The sequence below is a fragment of the Vicugna pacos genome, chromosome 5 (assembly GCF_048564905.1).
Source record: "Vicugna pacos chromosome 5, VicPac4, whole genome shotgun sequence".
NCBI lineage: Eukaryota > Metazoa > Chordata > Mammalia > Artiodactyla > Camelidae > Vicugna > Vicugna pacos.
The window spans coordinates 40,218,683-40,238,040 of record NC_132991.1 but is presented as its reverse complement, the minus strand read 5'-3'; the positions used below and the strand labels follow the sequence as shown (position 1 = coordinate 40,238,040).

At 39.5% G+C, this 19,358-nt stretch overlaps 1 protein-coding gene across 1 annotated transcript in view; it reads left to right on the top strand.

The window, feature by feature from the left end:
* Positions 1-232: 232 nt before the first annotated feature.
* Positions 233-19,358, top strand: part of LOC102524652 (sodium channel protein type 1 subunit alpha) — a 170,019-nt gene continuing 150,893 nt past the window's right edge. The window contains exon 1 of the mRNA XM_072961100.1: positions 233-393. The gene's annotated coding sequence lies outside the window, so the exon portion shown is untranslated. The remainder of the gene's footprint in view (positions 394-19,358) is intronic.

Below are 19,358 nucleotides of genomic sequence, written 5' to 3'. Positions count from 1 at the left end.
GGCCTTGAGTGAGTAGCCAGTGGGACCCAGGGCAAAGTCACAAGTCGCCTGTATTTGAGGTGAACAGTAAATGTACGCACGCAGCAGTTATATAAGCCTCAGAACAAAGAAAGTGGAAGTACGCATGCGTTAGTGGTGGTCTGTAAGCCTCGTGAACAAAGAAATGAACAATGCGCATGTGCGGGCAGAACAGCTGAAAGCAGGCCGCAAGCGCCGCGCCGCAGGCGCCATCTTGTTGTGTTAGAATGAAGCGCCGTTTCGCTCCATGTCGGCTGTTAGCGCATTTTTCCGGTTGGGCAGCTCACCTCCTCGAATCCCTCTTCAGCCCCCCTTGGCTGACAGTGGAATAAACTGAAGTGCCGGCCCTGAGATCCAGGAGACGAGGCCTGAGCTGTGAGTCAGGAATATATCTCTTTTGAGTCTCACTCAGTCTTTGCTACTTACCGAGTGTGTGACCATACTTAGTTGAATGTAACATTTAACTCTCTGTTTTGTCTCCTGTTATGGGTAGGTATAGATACTAGCAGTGTATTAAAAAAAAAAAACCCTTAGAATATAATAATGTATTATTTCTCTGCATATGTGAGGTTAAAACATGTTACCTCCTTTCCATTACTCAAAATGACCTTCGGCCTACTCAGATTCCATAAAATGTTTTAAAATAATAATACAGTGAAAAGAGAAACTGTGGTTCCAGTTTGGCCTGCAAGTTTTGAAAATTCTTTATATAATGGCTCCATCTTCTGGTCAATGAAATTAAGTTTTCAGGCCCCAAAATGCAGTTAGGTTTTATGCTCCACAAATAAACCAAACTAATATGAGTCAGGGAAAGAATAAGGTGACTTTTTATTCAAAAAGTTCCACAAACTTGACTTAATTTCTTCTTTGAGAAATTTATTTTTTAAATTGAGCCCAGTCTCTCTGACGCTGTCATGTAAAAGCGAATGGTGCTTTGTCTATCTTGTTCCCTCTAATTTCCTTCATCATCGCTCCGCATCCTTCCTTCTTGCTGTTTCTTCCCCTAGCACTCAGAGGCGTGCTACTACCCCTGAGACTTCAGGCAGACTTGATATTTCATGGTCTGTACCCAGCTTTTCATTCCAATTTGGAAGAAATTGTATGAAATGTACGCTAAAATAGCAATGAGAATCACAGATAGCTGCACTGACCCACGGACAAAGGTGGGTTTCCAGAGATGGAATGTCTAGCAGAAAGAAAAACTTTCAATAGTAGATCTAGATCCAGTAAGACTACGAGATCTTTTGGAGCTTATGGGCTTAGCTTGGTAGGACTGAAGACCTGAAAAGCGAAGTTAATTTTAAATAAATAGAAAAGATGTGTACTTGATTGGAAAAAAAAATGACTGTGAACCCACTTACTGTTTGGATCTGTCTCATGGAAATGTTTTGCTATCCCTGTTCCACTGTATGTGATACTCCTTTGGCAAACACAACACAATTTACTCCTACTTCAGCTCATACGTTAGAGTAAAATAGTAGACTGTTTTAAATTGTATTTCAATGTCTGTCCCCGCCTTAGCAAAAGTAACTTACCGGTTCAATGCAGCTGAATATTAATAGACAGCTAGGTTAGTATTTTAGAAATCCAGTCTGAGCCCATTGTCAAAGCTGCTGCTTTGCTTTTTATTAAGAGGAACACAATCTTTTCTTTGAATAGGGAGGCAGTGGCATACTTAAATAGAAGTTATATTTTTACTTTTTATATTTATCTATGGAAATTATTATTTATTTTTGCATTCATTAGAATGTTCTGGGTTACAATAAAGATACTATTCATATCACGGCATATTGAAGTATAAACCAGAAATTAACACAACATTGTAAATTGACTGCACTTCAATTGAAAAAAAAAAAGTCCTATTGACATAGCTCTCTGGGGTTCCTCAGAAAGGGATGAGGGTTCTGGGGAGCTGTATCCAGTTACTCATTTGTGTCTGTATCTGGTTTTTAATCTTTGCATTACTTGTTGCTGCTTTAGTATAAACTAAAGTGAGAGAAACTGTGAACCAAATCTCAGTACACATTCACTAGTCACTGATCGCAGGCCAGCCCTCTGCAGTCTGGCCAGCTAAGTTGGCTTCTTAACTGCATTTCACCAGGCTGGGGAAACCATGCTGATCACTTCAAAGGTGTCTGCATTGCCTGATGTATTGGGGAAAACCTATATTTATTATTTCCTTGAAATCTAATATGAATTCCTCCATTTGCAATAGTAACATGGTGTTCCTTGCAGAAATTGGAAGAGCACGAAAACTCAAAAGAAAAAAAAAAGTCATATATTCTCTTGAGATAAACAATTTTTGCATTTTGATTCATGTCTTCCCCGTCATTTTTTTCCTGTGTAGGTGAAGTTGATTTTTGTGTTTTTATGTATTCTGGATAGGGTCATGGTGTTATAGAGTAATCTAAGAGCATTTTCTTCTTAAAACTGTCAGCTGGAAGGTCAGTGCTATATTTGATTCATCTTACAGAGCTTTCTCTGATGTGTCTCTGTGTCTCTGTCTGTCTCTCATCCCCTCCCCTCCCCCGCACTGAAGGCACTGATGCTGGTAAAAAGCCCCCACGCCCATGCATAGAGGCTGGGCTATTTAATTTACTTGACTATAGTGGTTAGGAGAATGAATCAGGATTTTTATGTGTTGCTTCTTAGCAGAAGTTATGACAGAATAATAAAGCAGGCTTGCTTCCAAATGTTAATTCTACTGAGGGAGACACTTAAAAAATTGTGTCTAGAAACCCCCAATTACAAATATGTACTAAACCAGCCCTCTGGTCCTGGGAGCCTGCCCGGACTCAAAGTTCTGTCATAGGCAGCTTCACATAACTGTTCATGGACTGTTCTATAATTACAATTAAAATAGTTTTACACATGTGTATTTGAAAATATTTGCCAAAGAAAGGGGGTGTGTTTGAAAATATGTCTACTTATTTCAACCATTTTTTAACTCTTTAAAACTCTTACAAGTTTATATGTATATAAATTTATAAAAGTATGTGGAAGCATATACATCACACTCTAATATCTCTGGGTAGTGGTATTTGGGAATGTTTTATGAATTTCATCTTTTATCTGAATTTAAATAACAAAGTATGAGTTACTTTTGTCAGCAGAAAGAGAGAGAGAGTTTTTTTTCTAGTTTACTTTTAGAATAAAACAAAACAGAAAGCCTTAGCTGATTAAGTTCAGCAAAGCACTTACCCTGGCCAGGTTTGTGTCTAAGCACCAGCAAGAGGAAGTGGAGGACAGTGAGGCCAGCACAGGGAGGAGCATCCCAGGCCCCCCTGTTGTTCAGGGCTTATTTGCCAAGTGCCGCCTGCTTGGGAACAATTGAGATGATACGCAGAAAATGACATGGCATCAGAAATAATGTCTTATTTTCCAAGGCTCACTTCAGAGACTTACGTGCTTTCCTTGCCCCAGTCAATTGAAACTCTTTAATCCAAAGCACAGTGTGACGAGGTGAATAGCATCCTACCTGTTTCAAATCAAATTCCTGAAGATATTTGAAGACTAGGTTTTCTTAACCATTAAAAAATAATACCAAACTGCCCTCTACAGAGGCAAAGGCTTAGAAGAAAACACTTAAAACTATAGTAAAATCGGAGAAAATATTCCTGTCTGGAAGAAACCTTTAACAAGTAGACTTTATGAGTTACTGTAATATTACAGTGCTGACTCTCCTTTTTCCTCCAGCTGTATTAAAATATAATGACATATAACAATGTATAAATCTTGGTGTACAATATGATGATTTAATACATGTATATATATATATATATATATATATATATGTATCTCGAAATGTTTACCACATGAGTTTAGTAAATACATCCTTCACCTCACATAATTACCATTTTATTGTTGTGGTTATGGTGAGACTATTAAAACTCTACTCTCATAGCAACTTTCAAGTGTAGAACACAGCATCACTAATTGTAGTCACCCCACTATACATTAGATCCCCAGAACTTACTCGTCCCTTAACTCAAAGTCTGTAACATTTGACCAGCATCTCCCCATTTCCCCCACCCCTCAGCCCTTGGCAACCACCGTTCTAGTCTCTGTTTCTATGAGTTCCATTGTTTTCAGATCGTATCTAAGTGCAATCATATGGTATTTGTCTTTTTCTCTGTGCCTTATTTCACTTAGCATAATGCTTTCCAGGTCCATCTAGGTTGTTGCAGATGGCAGGATATCCTTCTTTTTATGGCTGAATAATATTCCTCTGTGTGTGTGTGTGTGTGTGTGTGTGTGTGTCTTGCGTTTCCTTTATACATTCATCCATCAATGGGCATTTAGGTAGTTTCCATGTCTTGGCTATTGTGGGGAGTGCTACAATAAACATGGTAGTGCAGTTTTTTTTTTTCTTTCAGTACTTTGAATATATCATCCCAATCTCTCCTGGACTCCAAAGTTTCTGCTGAGAAATCTACAGATTTCTAACCTTATGGAGGTTTCATTATATGAGACATTTCTTTTGCTGCTTTAAAAATTCTCTTTTTCTTTAATTTTAGACAGTTATATTATAATTTGTCTTAGAGAAGATTGCTTGGGATTGAAACGTTGGGGTAGCCTATCAGCTTCATAAATTCAGATTTTCAAATCTCTACCCAGGTTTGGGATGTTCTTAGCCACTATTTCTTTAAATAAGCTTTCTGCTCCTTTTCCCAACTTTTCTTTTTCTGGAACTTGAATGATGCAAGATTGTTTGTCTTGATGGTGTCCCTTAACTGTCATAGACTGTCTTAATTTTTTAAAAATTTATTTTTTCTTTTTGCTCCTCTGACTGAATGATTTCAAATGATCTGTCTTTGAACTCATTGATTATTTCTTCTGTGACATTGGTCTGCTTATGTGACATCCGGTCTGCTCTTGAAGCTCTCTACTGAAATCTTCAGTACAGTCATTGTATCATTCAGTTCCAAAATTTCTGGGGTCTTTTTTGTTTTAATGTTTTCTGTCTCTTTATTGAATTTCTCATTTTGTTCTCATATTATTTTCCTAATTTGTTAAATTGTTTATCTGTGCTCTTTAGTAGCTCCCTGAGCATCTTTACGTTTGTTTTGAAATCTTTGTCAGGAAATTCATGTACCTCTGTTTCTTTGGTGTCAATCCCTGGAAGTTTGCTGTATTCCTTTGGTGGTGTCATGTTCCCTTGATTCTTTGTGATCTCTATAGCATTGTGTAGGTGTCCGTGCATTTGAAATACTTAAACTCAGTAAGAAAAGACCTTTACCTGCAAATGGAGGCATGGTAGAGCATGCTGTGATGCTGGGCCTAGAGGTATAGGGCAGCAGGTCCTGGGGCATGTGGCATCAAGTATGGGAGGACATGATGTCTTATGAGCCCACACTGCTGGGTTCCAAAGCTTCGACAACCGTGTGGTCCTTGATGATCGCTGTGGGAATCTGCAGTGTACACTAGGACTGTTGGGGCAGCAGCACCTATAGGTCCAGCAACTCAAGGACCATGGCAGACAGTGGTGGTGGCTGGACCTGTGGTGTGTACACATTCAGCAGTGGGGGCCAGCTGCAGGTGCCTGGTTAGTAGCTGGGCCAGTAGCAGACATGCACAGTGGCAAGGGCAGGAGTACCTGCAAGGGATGAGGTCAACTCCTGGCTTACTTATAGCCGTGGAGGCCCTGGCTGTCCATGTGTGCTCTTGTGACTGCGGGGTCTTGCCATGGTGCATGTGCAGCAGTGGAGGCCAATATCAGGAGATGCGGAAGGGCCATGCAGGTGCACGGCTGGACAGGCAGGCTGCGGGTGAGCCCTGTGTACAGGCCAGTGATAGGAGATGAGGCTGAATCCGAGCCTATACACAGATATGGGGGCCGTGGCTGTTGGTGTGCACTACCTTAACTATAGGGTTTCACCACAGTTGCAGGCACAGCAGTGGAGGCCTGTGACAAGCGTCAGGCCAGCCGTGTGCAGGAACGCAGCCTGAGAGGCTAGCCTTGAGGGCAGGCTTGGTGGTGGCGGTCAGTTGTGGGGTCTAGGCTGGCATCTTGCACTTGCGCAGCTGCAGAGGCCTGGAATGGCTGCTGTTGAGAATCTTGGGCTCTGGTAGCATCAAGAAGAGGAAACAGGAAGGCACTCAGGCCATTGGTACCCGTGGATGCAAATATCCGTGGGGTAAAAAGCCAGTGAAATTTGCAGGAGGTCCACGGTAACTATGTTAGCCTTTGGTTTCCTCAGTAGCAAAAGCTGCAGGGCTGCTTTGCAGAGCAGATCGCTGCGCACCGTGGCTGTTCCCATTACAGGTCTGACATTGTAGCCCTGCTCTTCTTCCTTGTTTCTAGCCACCTCCATACATCTCAGCTTTGCTGGTCTCTTCCGTGCATCTGAAGCAGGTCCTTTGTGCAGTGCCCCAAAGGCTGGGGAAGCTGGACATTCACCCCATCCTCCCTTTCCCGAGGAAGGAAAATCTTCCCAGTTGGGGAGTTGCTTCTTGGTGCTGAGTGAGCAGTGTCAGCCTACGGGGTTGGGATGATGCATGCAAAATAGAGCTGTTTTTCCTTCCATTATTGTGTTCTCAGGTTTTTTGTTCCACTGTGTTGCTCAAGCTTCCTCAGTGGGCTTCCTGAGCTCTCCCAGAGCAGTTTTTGTTCATGGGTAGTTGTCTCATTTTGATCTTTGTGGGAGGATGGAGGCTGGGGTCTCCCATGCCACCACTTTGGTGACAGTACTGATCATTCTATGTCTGCACATCTCAAATGGAAAAGCTTTGAAGAATTATTTTTCTTATTCTCATGGCTCACTCTGAAATCTGTAGAATAATTGTTGATCGTTTATTCTGCATAGACCCAGCACAATGAAAACCATCTGGGGTCTTAGGAATGCTGTTATATCTCTGACATCAGTCACTTACGCTGTCACCATCTAGCCAAGGACTCCTGTCTTCATATCTAGGCTATTGAAAGAGTATCTTGTTTTCAATCTCCTAGTCATAACCTTTCCAAATTAATCTTTCTAAATTTTAGCCTATGTTCATATAGATGACACCGCTTAAAAACGATCAGTGTGCTCCCATTACTGACAGGATGAAATCCACACTGATTATCCTGGTGCCATCAACCTGCCCAATCATTTTAATTTCTTTCACTCTTCAGCTGTTCAGGCCTGTCACCCCAGTGAGACACCACTGCTCCCCTGACTATAGCTACACTTTTCTGCATCTGCCCTTAGCCTCATGCTAGTTTGTCTGGGCTGATCACTCGAGTCTCTGTCAGTCTCTCCAGCTCCTCTCAGTTATTTGTGTACAGCTGGTGGGAACTGTAAAGGAGAGAAGCTTGGCATGTACCCAGGAGGTGCTACTCAAAAGGGCGGTTGTCTGTCAGGAGAGGAGCCAGTTGGAAGAAGGGCATCACCAAGGGGACACTCCAAAATCAATATTGGAGGAAGGAGGCAATCTCCAACCTGCATGTGAAGTGGGGGGATCCAGAGCCCTGAGATCTAATCAAAAGAGTTGCCAAGTCAGATGATCTAAGCAAACAGAAAGTCAGAAAGCTAATGTGAGAGGTGAATCGGAGGATGTAAAAGTGGTGAGGTATGGGTGTGCCCGAGGTCAGTTTGGGAATATTATTATTATGTGTCCTCTACTGCTGTCCTCTCTTGTGGTTTGGCATCCTTCGCAGAGCTGAGGGATACCCTTAAATGAACAGCACTTCTCTACTGGACAGCCCATCCTTCTTGGCCCAGTTCAATCCAATCTCCTCCAGGTCTCTGAAATTTTCTTAGATCACTCAACACACTGGTGTCTCACCTTCCTCTGACATTGCAGCGCATGTTAGGTCTCTCTCTCACTTAGCAATGAATCCTATGATTGCCTTATGATGTTTTTTGTATTGTGCTTTAATTTTTATTTAAGATTTACATTTTTGTTTAACTTCCTGTGGTTGTGTCTAATATAACCTCATTTAACTATTAAATCTTCATTCAGTATAGAGACATGGATCTTATATTATTTTTTATCTCCCCCTTAATCCAACATAGAAATATGCTCTTTAGAGGCACCCAAATTAATACTACATGACCAGGAATCTTAAATTTTAATTTACCTTTCTCTTTAACTAGGCTTATTAAATAAGCTGGTATCATGTCACCCCTTGAAATCATTTCTAAAACTGTCAAAATTTTCCCAAAAGTACACATTCAGAAATAATTGTTGATTAAGTCCATAAGGAATATAGACGCAGTTCAGACCTATGCTCAAGAAAGCAATATATTTTGGCCAGAATTCTTTGGTTACAAGCAACCAAATCAACTCTGGCTACATAAAGTATTATAAGGAAATTTTGTAGTTCAAAATTAACAGGAAGGATTTTAAATTTAAAGAAGAGGACTCAGGGAAAAAAAAAAAAAGCTATGAACAAGAATCTAAAGATCCAAGGTAGCAAACTCATCAGAGGACGACTCCCAAAATGAGCAGGCTCTGGTCACTTTTTCTGCCTGTGTTCAGTCTGCTCCAGGTTCCAAGTCCTGAGAGAGAGGGAACCCGGTTGGCCCAGCCTGAGTCATTCACTCTTCCACTTGACCAGCAGAGACCCAGACACCTTGACTGCACAAAATGAGGAGAGGTTATTTGCCCAGAGTGACTCCTGGCATTCTTACCCAAAGAAGAATAATGGAAACTAAGCTTCCAAATAAAGAATGGCTGGTAGAACTGATGTACGTTATAGTCCAGTGAATAATAATGGTGAGGTTTCACAGGTCAGGGTTCATTCTAGTGAGTGAATTTTGTAATCAGTTTAGACATAAAGCAGGTGGAATGAGCTTGGGGCAAAGGGGTTATCTAAAATTGGATTGCTATCCTGAGGCTTTAACCTTGAGGCAGATTTGGCCCCAGAGTATGAGTATGAGGTTTTGGGCAGGAAGCATAACCAGGTCAATGCAGATGGTGGGCAGGTTGCCAGGGGAGGATACTTTCAGAATCCAAGCTTCACTATCTACTTGGATACTCTTTTAAGGTCATGTTAGGAATCATTCCAACTGGTTCACATTTATTGGGAGCTTCATGTGTGAAAGGTAATTGTTTCACGGTGAAGGGAGAAAGGCAGAATGTAACAAAACATAGCAGTGCTGTAACTGACACGGATTTCTAGTGCCCAAGTGGCATATAGGTTACACAGAATTGTATTCAAGGACACAGGCAGTGGGTGAGATAAGCCGCCCAGTTATTCATCAGGCAGCTCTAAACAAACACAAAGGTATTAGAACTGCTGCCTTTTTTTTTTTTTAGTATTTTGTTTTGTTTTTTGTTTGTGTTTTTTCATTTTACATTTTTTATTGAGTAATAGTCATTTTACAATGTTATGTCAAATTCTAGTGTAGAGCACAATTTTTCAGTTACACATGAACATTCATTGTCACATTTTTTTGTGACAATGAATATATTTATGAGCTACCACAGGATCTTGCATGTATTTCCCTGTGCTATACAGTATAATCTTGTTTGTCTATTCTGCATTTTAAAATCCCAGTCTGTCCCTTCCCACTCCCCACTCCCTTGGCAACCACAAGTTTGTATTCTATGTCTATGAGTCTGTTTCTGTTTTGTATTTCTGGTTGTTTTTTTTTTTAGATTCCTCATATGAGCAATCTCATATGGTATTTTTCTTTCTCTTTCTGGCTTACTTCACTTAGAATGATATTCTCCAGGAACATCCATGTTGCTGCAAGTGGCATTATGTTGTTGGTTTTTGTGGCTGAATAGTATTCCATCATATAAATATACCACCTCTTCTTTATTCAGTCATCTGTTGATGGATATTTAGGCTGTTTCCATGTCTTGGCTATTGTAAATAGTGCTGCTATGAACACTATGGTGTAGGTGTCTTTTTGAAGTAGGGTTCCTTCTGGATATATGCCCAGGAGTGGGATTCCTGGTCATATGGTAGTCTTTTGAGGAACCTCCATACTGTTTTCCACAGTGGCTTTCCTTGCTTCCCTCTCCCACTCTTAATGATTTAGATGTCTTCTTTTACAATTTTGTGTTTATTCTTTTTGTAATTCATGGCAGTTATCTCCTTTCCAGTTATGAGTTTCTCATTTTTGTAGCATCCTGCTTCTTTTCTGTTTAGAGTAGACCTGTGAATATTTCTTTTAGCATAGATTTAGTGTTGCTAAACTCTTTTAGTTTTTGCTTGTCTGTGAAGTTCTTTATCTCTCCTTCTATTCTAAAGGATAGCCTTGCTGGATAGAGTATCCTAGGCTGCATCTTTTTTTCATTCAGGACTTTGAATATATCTTGCCGTTCCCTTCTGGCCTGTAGTGTTTGTGTAGAGAAATCAACTGAGAGCCTTATGGGGGTTCCCTTGTAACTCACTCTTTGTTTTTCTCTCTTGCTGTCTTTAGGATCATTTCTTCATCCTTGACTCTGGCCATCTTGATTATGATATGTCTTCGTGTGGGTCTGTCTGGGTTCTTCCTGTTTGGGACCCTCTGAGCCTCCTGTACTTGGACATCTGATTCCTTCTTTAGGTTTGGGAAGTTTTCAGTCACAATTTCTTCCAATACCTTTTCAGTCCCCTTTGTTCTTTCTTCCCCTTCTGGAACCCCCTTTATGCGTAGATTGGCACACTTTATATTATCTCATAGGTCCCTTATATTATTTCCATTGTTTTTTATTTGTTTTTCTCTCAGCTGTTCGGATTGGGTGCTTTCTGTTGTCCTGTATTCTAGGTCACTTATTCATTCCTCTGTATTATCTAGCCTGCTTTGTACAGCCTTTAGGTCAGCTCTCATCTCAGCAAATGAGTTTACTAATTCTACTTGGTTCTTCTTTATAGCTTCTATTTCATTTTTGACATATTTTATATCTCTAAACACTTTCTTTTAGTTCACTACTTTGATCACTCCTTTTTTGAAGTCTTGATCTAGTAGGCCATCAATGTCTATTTTCTTGCTCGTGCTATCAGGGGATTTTTCTTGATATTTTAATTGGGAGTGGTTCCTCTGCTTCTTCATATTGCTCATATCTCTCTGGCTCTGTGGCTTAAGAAGTATCAGTTATCTAATTCTCCTGGAGACGGTGTGCTCTTAATGATTTTATTGAGAGGTCTTTGTGTCTTCGTCCTGTTTCACGTACTCAGCTTGCTGTTTCCAGAGGCCCTCTGTTGGCGCCCTTGTCTGTGCTGCTCCTAGTGGCTGTCGGTGAGTAGATCGCGCCCCCTCCCAACACCATGGTCAGGTGCTGCGTTCCTGCCAGAAAGGTGGGGGGCCACCCACCCTCTCCTGGTACCGGTTGCTCTGCTGCTCTGTGCAGCTGCCTGCTCCGCCTTGGGTTGGCACTCCAAAGGCCAGCTCGGGGAAGACCGTGGAACAGCCCTGCCCCTGCTCTGTGCCAAATCTCAGCTCCTTGTTTCTCTTGGTGGCATGAGTTCTTTGAGGGACCAGGGCAGAAAGATCCTATCTGCCTCGGGTTGTAAACAAGTCTCAGTCCTGCCTAGGAGGTTGCGGAGCCCCTGGCTGTGCCCTGCCTCTCTTCTCTTCAGAAGCGCCAGTAAGGGTGGCGCAGGTCTGAGGAGACAAAGGCTATGGTGCCCCTCCCCCCCCAAGGCACACCAGCCATGTTGCTTTCCTTTTTTCGCAGTTTATGGGGGACCTAGGTTGTTCTGCTCTGCATTCCCTCCCAGGCATGGCGTGCAGCCCCCTTCAGTCCCCTGGGGCTGCCTCAGTGCAGTTGCCCCAGTCCTCCACGCCTCTCGGGTGGCCTGTCCCGGCTCCCAGCTGCTGGCTTGCGTCTTGGGCTGGGTGTCACGGGGACCCTTTGTGCCTATTTAACTCAGTTCTGTTGGTCAAGGGGTTCTCGGGGCAGATCTGAGCCTCGGAGTTTCCCCCTCTATCCCACTGGCCTCTCCGTTGGAGAGCGGAGACCCAGCGAACGAGCGCCAGTCCTCCTTTGCTGCTCCCTCCCTGTGGGATTGGTCCCGCACTGTTTTGCTTGTTTTTTCTTTCTTTTTCCCTTTTCTCCTACCAGATTTTTGGTGTCTTTGTCTTTCAAAGAGGGCGATGTTCTGTCAGAGTTAGGCAGGTGCTCTGGTTGACTGCATAGGTCCATAGATGTGAGTTTTGTTGTATTTGTGGGAGAGGGTGAGCTACAAGCGTCCTTCTACTCCGCCATCTTGCTTCTCTCTCTTTAGTATTTTGATAGACTCAAATTTTCAAAACATTTACCAACTAATTTTACCTTGTAAAAAGAATAACACTTAAAATCTGAGACTAGATAAACCACAAGTTTTAAAAAAGAATAATTTATCTATAGCATGTGTTTCTCATATTTGTATTAGTTTTAACTGCTTCTGTTATTTTAAAGAATAGTAAGTACAAAGCTTACTTTATGAGAAGATTCTAATTGTGTTTAGCAGTGGACTCCAAAGCTCTTATGTCTTCTTGAAAACAAACGAACAAAAATATTGTGAAAATAAGATTGATTTAGAGTAAAAAAGAGCTAGCCTCAGTATGAACATACTTTAAAGCATGATTATGGTCGCACCTGCTATTCAAAACTTACAACATACTTTATTTTACTAGGGAGTGTCCTAAACCTAGACAGAAAAAGAGGATGACTGGAACATAATGAAATAGAGACTAGAAAAAAAATCAACATTTGATTTTCTTAGCCTGAAGAACAGAGTAAAGAACCAGTGAGTGGTTGCTTGATATTTTTTATAAACACAAGAAACAAGACGATAGTAAATGAGTCCAATTTTCATAAGCAAATATGGTACTTCAGTTAGAGAATAGGTATCACTAAACTGACGAGACCAGTTTAAATCTATTATTAAATATTTAGAGCTTGATTTCTAAAAAATTATATTCATACCTTTTAATCTCTCGGTGAGGGGTGATTTAACGTGTACAGTTATTTTACTTCTTGAGTCAAAAGGACTAAGAAGTTTTCATTTGTATGGTGCTCTACAGGTTAGATATGGAGATGGAGTCATATCTGCCCTTTCCATTCTACCAATCAGCCATGGGCTAAAAGGAAGCATAAGAGATGTGTTCTACTGAAAAGTGAAGGTCATTTTAGTTATGTACAACTAAAAGAGAAAAATACAGTGCAGTTGAGCCATTTGAATGTTACACCTTCCCAACAACTGTATTGAAATATTTCATCCAAAGTGCACAGAAAATATCCAGTATCTTATACTTAGTTCCCCTCTATAAAGACAGCGTGGGAGGCTTTAGAAAAAACATTGATGAAACATTTTACGTGCCTCACAGTCACTGTTTAACATTGGTATTGTTACTGGCAGACACTGAAGCACTTACGCCTGATTTAAACATGGCTAGAAAGTGGTAATTTTGCTAAAGGGCACATGAAAGTGTTTTTAATTCCATCTGCAGACATCACACCAATGTGGAAGCTAGCAGTTTTACTGGATTTCTACAGAGCCCATTCTACCTCAGGAAATAAAGACAGCATATTATAAAAACAAAGAAGTTCTGTGGGGATGTCTTTTACAATATAAAGTCCTTTCTTCTAAAAAAAATTTTCTTATACCATATCCCTAGGGCACTGAACTAGGATTGTTGGGGGGGTGTTATAACATATACACGTACATATATGTATATCTTCATATTACTTTTCTTGAGTGCGTAAAGATGTGTGTGTTGACAGATGAACAGATAAGTGTAGAAGAAACTGAAATCTCAATGTACCTGAAACTGAAATCTCAATGTAGCCCCCAAAGCTCTTGGGGAATACTGGCCTGAGATTTTAATTCCAGGAAGGGCTTTCTGGTGGCAGCAATCTCGCCGACTTCTTTATTTGTCAGCTGATAGTTAGAGCCTGTTTCATACAAAAATGCCAAGACGAAGCTGAGGCCATCACTCGGCCTCTGTTGTCAGTACCTCTTGCTTCACTGTCTGATGATGTCAAGTTTCTGATAACAGCAGTGGGAGCTCAAGCTAAAAAGATCGTGAAGCAATTTTTAGTGAAGCAATTACTAGAAGAAATTGCTTTGGGGACTCTCAGTCTTAAATTCTGGAGGGAAATAACCTCAAGTATTTGCCTGCAAGTAAAGCAAAACTAGAATCACCTCAGCTTGAAGAGTTATGTACTTCTATTAGATATAGAAAACGTCAACTCCAAAATGTGGGAACACTAATGTATTTTAAAATTCCAAAAAGATTATAAAATACTTTTTTAAAAGGATAGAAAATGGTAACACAATATGAAAGTTTTAAGCAGTGAACAGTTAGTTCTTCCTAAGGATTGTCCTAACCCTTACCCAGTTTTTCAAGATAAGTAACTGAATATTGTTAAGTTCTTTGCAGAGTACCTTGATCAAAGAAGTATTTCATTTGCTTGTTTTTCCTTCACCAGATTCAACTTAAAGCTGTCTGAAGTTTCAGAATAACATTCCTAAGATGAAATAACTTTTCAAAAATTCATTCATTCTTTTATTTATTTCTTAAGCCAACAAATATTTATTGAGCATGGACTGTGGTACCAAAGTCTAGGTATTATTCATGTGTTTGTCACTTAATAGACCTATGCTATTATTTTTATTGTGTTTTGATTTATTTTTTAACTGAAGTATAGATGCTGTACAAAATTATATAAATTACAGATGCACAATACAGTTATTCACAATTTTTAAAGGTTATGCTCCATCTATAGTTATAAAGTATTGGCTATATTCCCCGTGTTGTACAGTACATCCTTGTAGCTTATTTTATACGTAATAGTCTGTACCACTTACTCCCCCACTCGTTTGCTCTCCCCCCTTTCATCTCCCCACTGGTAACCACTAGTTTTTTCTGTATACCTGTGAGTCTGGGTTTTTTTTTTGTTATATTCACTAGTTTGTTATATTTTTTAGATTCCACATATAAATGATATCATACATTATTTGTCTTTCTCTGTCCAACTTATTTCATTTAGTGTAATGCTCTCCAAGTCCATCCATGTTGCTGCAAATGTCAAATTTTCATTCTTTTTTATGGCTGAGTAATATTCCATTGTATATGTATGTATACTCCATCTTCTTTATCCATTCATCTATTGATGGACACTAAAGTTGCTTCCATATCTTGTCAATTGTGAATAATGCTGCCATGAACATGGTGGGAGTGGTGCCTGTATCTTTTCAAAGTAGTGTTTTTCTTTACTTTTTCTTTTTTTTTTTTTCTTTTTTTTTTTGCTATATACCCAGGAGGGGAATTGCTGGGTCATATGGTAGTACTGTTTTTAGTTTTTTTGAGAAACTCCCATAATTTTCCCACAATGGTGGCACCAATTTACAGTCCCATGAACAGTGTACGAGGGTTCCTCTTTCTCCACACTCTTGTCTACACTTGTTATTTGTGTTCTTTTGAATGAGTCATTCTGACAGGTATAAGGTGATATCTTGTTGTAGTTTCGATTTGCATTTCCCTGATGATTAGTGATGTTGAGCATCATTTCATGTGCCTGTTGACCATCTGCATTTCCTCTTTGGAAAAATGTCTATTCATTCTTTTGCCCATTTTTTAATTGGATTGTTTGCTTTTTGGTGAGTTGTATGAGCTGTTTCATGTTAGATATTAACTCCTTGTTGGGTATATCATTTGCAAATTTTTCTCTCATTCTGTAGGTTGTCTTTTCATTTTGTCAATGGTTTCCTTTGCTGTGCAACAGGTTTTAAGTTTAGTTAGGTCCCATTTATTTATTTTTGCCTTTATTTATTTTAGGAGATGGATCCAAAAAATTGTTGCAATTTATGGGTGTTCTGCCTTTGTTTTCCTCTAGGAGTTTTATAGTATCTGGTCCTACATTTCAGTTTTTAATCCATTTTGAGTTTATTTTTGTACATGGTGTTAGAAAATATTCTAATTTCATTCCTTCACATGTAGCTGTCCAGTTTTCCCAGAACTATTTATTGAAGAGACTGTCTTTGTTTCATTGTACATTCTTGCCTCCTTTGTCATAGATTAACTGACCATAAGAGCATGGATTTATTTTTGGGTCCTGTATTCTGTTCCATTGATTTATGTGTCTGTTTTTATGCCTGTACCATACTGTTTGATTACTGTAGCTTTGTAGTAGAGTCTGAAACCAAGAAGCTTGACTCCTCCAGCTCTGTTTTTCTTTCTCAAAATTGTTTTGGCTATTTGGGGTCTTTTGTGTTTTCTTATAGAAAAAATTTTAAGTTATTTATTCTAGTTCTGTGAAAAATGCCATTGGTATTTTGATAAGGATTGCATTGAATCTGTATATTGCTTTGGGTAGTATGGCCATTTTAACAATATTGATTCTTCCAGTCCAGGAACACAGTATATCTTTCCATCTGTTTGCATCTTCTTCAATTTTTCTCATCAATATCTTATAGTTTTCCTTGTTCAGGTCTTTTGCCTCCTTAGGAAGGTTTATTCCTAGGTATTTTATTATTTTCTTGATCAATGGTAAATGAGATTGTTTCCTTAATTTCTCTTTCTGATAGTTCATTGTCAGTGTATAGAAATGCAACAAATTTCTGTATATTAATTTTGTATCTTGCAACTTTACCAAATTCACTGGTGAGCTCTAGTAGTTTTTAGGTGGTGTCTTGAGGATATTCTGTGTTTCTATGTCATCTGCGGACAGTGACAGTTTTACTTCTTCCTTTCCAATTTGGATTCCTTTCATTTTCTTCTCTGATTGCTGTGGCTAGGACCTCCAAAACTATGTTGAATAAAAGTAGCAAGAGTGGGCATCCTTGTCTTGTTCCTGGTCTTATAGAAAATGCTTTCAGCTTTTCACCATTCAATATATTAGCTGTGGGTTTGTCATATGTGGCCTTTTTTTATGTTGAGATATGTTCCCTCTATGCACTTTTTGGAGAGGTTTATTTAGACGCTCCTATGTTGGGTGCATATATATTTGTAATTGTTACATCTTCTTGGATTGGCCCTTGATGATTATGTAGTTTTCTTCTTTGTCTCTTATAACAGCCTTTATTTTAAAGTCTCTTTTTTTTAATGTAAGTATTACTAAATCTGGCTTTCTTTTGATTTCCATTTGCCTGCAACATCTTTTTCCATTCTCTTACTTTCAGTCTATGTGTGTCTCTAGCTCTGATGTGTGTCTCTTATAGACAGCATATATATGGGTCTTGTTTTTGTCATTCAGACATTCTTTGTCTTTTGGTTGGAGCATTTAGTCCATTTATATTTAAAGTAATTATTAATACGTACATTCTTATTGCTATTTTGTTAATTGCTTTGGATTTGTTGTTGAAGGTCTTTTGTTCTTTTTCTTCTGTTTTCTTGTGATTTGATAATAATCTTTAGTGTTATGTTTGGATTCCTTTTTAAGATGAAAGAACTTTAAAAGCAACTTGTGAAATACTAATGCCCAACTTAAACAATGGCAATAAATATTCTGTGTCTGGTATGTACCAGGTACTGAACAAAATGGAAGTAACCCCTGTTCACTTTGAACATACATTCTAGTGTGTATGCATGTTGGGTAAGGGAGGGTAATGAACAACAACAACAAAAAGCTAAACAAATAGATGAACAAGCTAATTTCTGGTAGTGGCAAGTTCTAGGATAAAAGTATATTGGGGTGATGTAAGAGGCAATGACTATGGGGGAGGTGACAGGAGAGGGCTAAACTGGTTTGTCTCATTAGGGAAACACCTCAGTGAGGAAGTCGTATCTAATGTAAGAATGGAATGACTAGAAAGTAAGTCATTTAAAAATCCAAAATCAGAGCATTCTAGACAAAAGGAACAGTAGGGGCATATCCTCTAAGGTGGGAATGAGTGCAAGATGCTTGAGGAAAAGGAGGTTGGTGTGCACAGTAGAAAACAAAGCCAGAAACAGGCCAGGGCCAGATCACGGAGGCTTGTGTGTGACTTAATAAGGGCTTTGGGCTTTCTTCTAGATACATGAAGCAGTGGAAGGACATACTTTGATTTACATTTTTTAAAGATCATTCTGGCTGCTAGTGGGTGTGGAGTGAGGCAGATATGGAAGCAGGAGTTATAATTAAGAAGCTTTTGCAATAGTCTAGGCAAGAGATAATGGAGACTTTGGATTAGGGTGGTAAAAATGGAGAAGGGCAGATGTCATGTGGTAGACGTGTAGAGAGGCAAAAGTGTCTTTCGGAAATGAGTGACATACCTATTTCATAAGCTTCCTCCAGTACATTCACTTATTCATTCAAACATTTGTTGAGCACCTGCTAGATTCTGTTTTGGTACTTGAGATATAATAATGAAAGAAAAATTGGTAGACTAATACTTAAAAGTAGATTTTAAAAAATAAAAAATAGCTGTAATATTTTAAAATAAAATATTTTCATTGTTTTCTTTTAATTTTCCTTTAAATACCTGCACTTCAGAAAAAAATGAAAATAGAAACATACAAAAAATAAAAGAAAAACTAGAAACCTCCACTAAACTTACCAAAGAAAACCATTGTTACTATTTTTCAGTTAAACCTTCCTCATTTTTCTCTTGCTTATAGCTACTATTTTCTTAATGACAATAAAGCCTAAAAAGAAGTATTAAGCTGGAGTTAGGAAATGTTGGTATATTGTTGGAATTTACAGTGTTTCATAATTATTTTATCAAGCAGTAGTGAAGGCATTATGCTCTAGTCTTCGCCAAGGCTGACTAGAAAACAGCCCAAGGCCATCACAGAAGAGTGAATGAGAGGGAGACGCAGGGAGCTGGGGGAGAAGAGAGTAAACTCCAGTGGTACGTTGTGGGGCTGGCTTCACCAAGAGACACAGCTAGTCACTCAGCCACGCGGGGTGTCTCTGGACAGGCTATATAATGACACCATGCTGTGGAACTGTCCATAAGAGGAGGAAAAGGAGACAAAACCGATCTGCTGGCTCCTTCCTCTCTCCTGTCTGCCCCTCGTCAACATTTGTCTCCTGGAGATCTGCGCTCACCCTATAGCACAGTACTTCATGGGAGAGCAGATGTGGAGAACAGGGAGACTCTTTACAGTGGTCTCAGTGTTCTGAGACTACCCTGTGTCAGTTGCAGCTGCCATTGGCCTAAACGAGCAGAAGTAGCATGTCCAGAGTAGGTACAAAGTGGCAGAGGTTTCATGGTATGTGTGGCCAAGGGGATGTGAGGTGAATATGAGCTGGTCCTGTAAGATAGCCTGAAAGCCAACTGACTTTTGTCTTTTTTTGATTAAAAAAAAAAATCTAGAGATCCCTTGTGTTCTTTTTGAGTAAACTTGAATGTTTTGTGCAAACACTAAGAAAAAAGGTTTAATCTCTAAGCAATAAATTGCTTTAAAATTTAAATAAATAAATATATACACATACATGTACATATATTGTTAAGTCTGCAAGCAGGCTTTTTTCCCCTAAAAAATAATTCTTTAAACACTATCCCTTTTCTC